The following is a 4353-nucleotide window of genomic DNA, read 5'->3' on the forward strand; positions in this document are numbered from 1 at the left end:
GCCTTTTATCCCCATGATTTATTCCATAGCTGGAAACCTGTACCTTCCATATTTGATTTTAAAGTTTGCATCTGGAAAGATTATCTGAAAAGACTAACTTCTGAAGAGGGACGTAAATTATACGGAAAGCACGGCGCTCCTCCTGAGATGATTGTACTTCAACTTCTCCGGGGGTTCGATGGCTCGTGGGATAACTCTGTATTTAAAGGGGTTTTCCCAGTTTCATAGACTGTATGTCTTCTGCTACAAAAAATGGTATTTTATTTTACAGTTCCATCAAATAGCCTAATAAGCACCTTAAGAATAAAAATAAATGCAATTACAGCTGTTTACAGTGGGATTGAACCCCAGAAATCATGAAATCCAAGCCTCTCATTTTAGTGATGAGAAAAATAAGTTTGAGAATTAGGACTTGCCCAAGGTTCTCATTGCTGTTAAGAGAGAAGATGGAGGGGCGCCTGGGTGGCACAGCGGTTAAGCATCTGCCTTCGGCTCAGGGCGTGATCCCGGCGTTATGGGATCGAGCCCCACATCAGGCTCCTCTGCTGTGAGCCTGCTTCTTCCTCTCCCACTCCCCCTGCTTGTGTTCCCTCTCGCTGGCTGTCTCTATCTCTGTCAAATAAATAAATAAAATCTTTAAAAAAAAAAAAAAAAGAGAGAAGATGGAGCTTGAAGCTTGAAGGTGGCCTGTAGACCCTGAATTCAATGTTCTCTCTACCATGGGAAACCACTCATCAGAAAGATGTGTAACTTTCCTTCTTCGAATAACAAATACAATACCTCTAAAGAAGCCCTTTTATTAAGAGCTTACTAATACATTGAGGAGTGTTAAGTATATTCTCTACTTGTTTTTTTTTTAATTTTTAAAACAATTTATTTTAGAGAGAAAGAGAGAGCACGAGCGGGAGGGGCAGAGGGAGAGGGAGAGAGAATCTCAAGCAGACTGTGCACTGGGCGCAGAGCCCAACATAGGGCTGGATCTTGTCACCCCAAGATTGGGAACTGAGCTGAAACCGAGAGTCAGGGGCTTATCTGATTAAGCCACCCGGGCGCCCCCATTACTTTGTTTTAAACCATGGCTTACTATTGCCTGTTAACCGGATGTATAGAGGGAATGTCAAATCTTTATTTTAAATTTTAAAGAAAGTTTGTATCACCCTACCATACGGTTTAGCAACAGATTTACTTTTTAAGTTTGTTTTTATTTATTTTTTTTGTGGGAGGGGGAGGGGCAAAGGGAAAGTGAGAATCTTCAGCAGACCCTATGCCCAGCACAGAGTCCGACACAGGGCTCAAACTCATGACCCTGACATCATGACCTGAGCTGAAATCAAGAGTCAGGCACTTAACCAACCAAGCCACCCAGGCACTCCCAGATTTACTTTTTTAAACAGAATATTGACCCAATATAATAGTTTCACTACAAACTAGGTGTTTAATATTGGGATTCTACTGGTACTAGATAATTTTAAAGCTCAAACCTCTCAAATAGTCCTGAAGAATACAGGATAAAATTGAAAAAGGTAATCATAGGATGACAACCATAGTACTTGGATATCCTTTATCTTCTTCTTTTTTTTATTTCTAGACCTTGATTTCTCTATAAAAGGGGGGAAGGAACAAAATGAAATGGCACAGTTGAAGAAATACAGAACGCTTTGGGGATTTTTATGTCAACCTTGCACAGGGGCCACGTTAATCTTCTCTGTATCCTTCCAATTTTAGTACACGTGCTGCCAAAGCGAGCACTATCTTCTTTTTTTTTTTTTTAAGATTTTATTTATTTATTTGAGAGAAACAGAGAGAGTGAGCGAGCAGCGGGAAGGGGCAGAGTAGAGGGAGAAGCGGACTCCCTACTGAGCAGCGAGCCCAATGTGGGGCTTGATCCCAGGATCCTGGGATCAGGACCTGAGCCAAAGGCAGATGCTTAACCAACTGAACCCCCCAGACGCCCTCTTCCGTCTTTTTAACGGAGACTGGCAACTAACGAAACACATGATTAAAATGTCCACAAGATATTTTGCATGACATGATCAGGGCTGCTTTGGGTCAAACTGCAAAGTGTCTTATTCTTTATACTTTTCTCATCTTCCACCTTCCCTAAGTGTCTCCTTCTAAAACCCTGACTGATCCATCCTCCTATCAATCCGGTTACCAAAAAGAGAGAGAGGGATTACATGTGCACTATGTTTTCCGCACACAAACAAATAAAGCTGCACAGAAATTGGGTATGTTATCTCTGAAATGCTAGCAATGATTGCTCCAGAACTGGGTACCCATTCAGAGCAGGTTGATGACACTCCTAGATTGACAGAGAAACTCGAATGCCCATGGCCATCCTCAGAACTTTTTTTGTAAGCAGTTAGCCAAAATGTACATATACTAAAATTCCAATTTTATACTCATTTCAAAAGGATTTCCATCCCCAAGTGCTTTGGCCCTACGTGGCTCTGTATACTGTTTTCTGTTGCATGCCTCTCTGAGCCAGGTGAAGACGTTTCTCATTAGAGTGGTCATCCTTCAATGTCCTCCACCAGCTCCTGACCCAGAAGTTCAACATTATCTTTTTGAATTTAGGAGTGGGCTTTTTGAAACTTCATAATGGAACTGACTTTTTGAGGTTTTAAACATCAAATAATAGAACCAACATTGAAAGAGTGTTGGCTTTTTTTGATAAACTATTTGTAAGAATGCTTGGCAAAGAGCTGCATTCTTAAAAGACAAGTGAAATTCAGAATATCTTTACATTTCTAAATGGAGGAGAAGGACATAAAGAACAGAAATTATGGTCCACTGCACCATTGGGCCACTAAAGGCAGGTGAAATTCTAACAATCAACATGCTTCTGATTTCTGCATGCTTAATCTCTGAAGTCCTTTACCAGGAGAGCATTTTAATCCTTTGATTAGGGGTTGCAAACTACTAATCTGGAGGTCAAATCCAGTTCACTGATCTAGGACATTTGCCTGCATAGTTTAAAAATTGGGAAATTTTACATAAAAAGTATGGACATCTGACTTCCCTTGAGGGATTGGGAAATCTCGCCACATTGCTCACATTCCCATGGGACAACAACGGGTAGGTGACACGGAGTAGAAACCAGCTTTATTAGAGAGGGTGCACACACCTGTCAGGGTTCACTTGTCCTGCTTCTTTATCGATGCCTGGCCCCCTAAGCCTGCGAGTTTCCGACCATTCTTAGAAGAATCAGTAAGTACCTTGCAGCTAAGCCAGGTAACTATGCAAATGAGCCAGCAGAGTGGTTCAAAAACAATTTCCCTGTATATCTGCAAGAAAATTAAGTCCCAGAAATTCAGCCGACTTCAAAAGGATGAAAATTCCTCTAGGTTGTGTGACTTTTTTTTTTTTTAATCACTTTTGAAGTTCCTTAATTTTTTCGTTTCTCTATCTAATTTGTTTTTCTTTTGCTGAGAACATAAGAAAATTTAACTGAAACTAAAAATTGTATCAAAGTAATCCAAAATCTTTACAAAGGCCATTTTTTTTCTTTCTAAAACGATTAACTTTTTTTTTCTTTTTAATACTAAGTTGTGAACCAGGCAGACATGTTTCTAATGGTAGAGTTTACCAGAAGCTATTATTTCCACTGTGTAGCTAGCAGCATCATCCATATAATTTCTCATTTTTATTTTAAGCACATGTAAATTTCCAACTAACACTTGAATAAATGGTGAATACAATACACAAGCAGTTGCTGTGGAAACCTGAACAACTATTAATGCTCACCTGGTAAGATAATGAAAAAAGTAACTAAGTTTTTAAAAAAATATCAAGATTATACTCAATGGCAAGATTCTAGAGTAGAGGCCATAAACTGGCAGCCCTTCCACTGTATCTGGCTCACACACTGGATTCAAAAATTCTAAATTAATTGCCAACACTGAAAATTGCAATGCCTGTCATGAAGTTTCCACAAGGGGGCGCTTCCAGGACACTTGATTGGGCAAAATGACGTGCCTGGCCCCAAGGCATTTGAGTTTGTGACATGGGCCCCACAGTTATTCTTCTTCAACTCAGAAAAATTAGAAGGAAGCTCATTTTCACCATGTTTTCCTTTTGTTTAAAAAGTATTGATAATATATAAAGGCATAAAAAAATACAAGAAGTAGCTGTTGGAAATGATGAGACTAAGATGTGACATCATTGTATTGAGCATACAATCCAAAGAAATCAGCAAATTCCTAGAAATAACCAGAAGATTTAATAAGATGACTGCGAACAAGATAAATATAGCTGTTAAGAACGCTCAAGTATTTCAGCACGGAAAACATCTTTTCTCCCTTACCTCATCTTTTAAAACATGGGTACTAGACACAAGTCAGATCCCATTAT

General features: G+C 39.4%; 1 non-coding gene across 1 annotated transcript; it reads right to left on the reverse strand.

Annotated features, from left to right (window-relative positions):
• Positions 1–1642: 1642 nt before the first annotated feature.
• LOC117796244 lies at positions 1643–1749 on the reverse strand. The gene has a single exon (XR_004620610.1). It is a non-coding gene; the product is annotated as a U6 spliceosomal RNA (small nuclear RNA).
• Positions 1750–4353: the final 2604 nt, after the last annotated feature.

This window comes from Ailuropoda melanoleuca, chromosome 14 (genome assembly GCF_002007445.2).
Source record: "Ailuropoda melanoleuca isolate Jingjing chromosome 14, ASM200744v2, whole genome shotgun sequence".
NCBI lineage: Eukaryota > Metazoa > Chordata > Mammalia > Carnivora > Ursidae > Ailuropoda > Ailuropoda melanoleuca.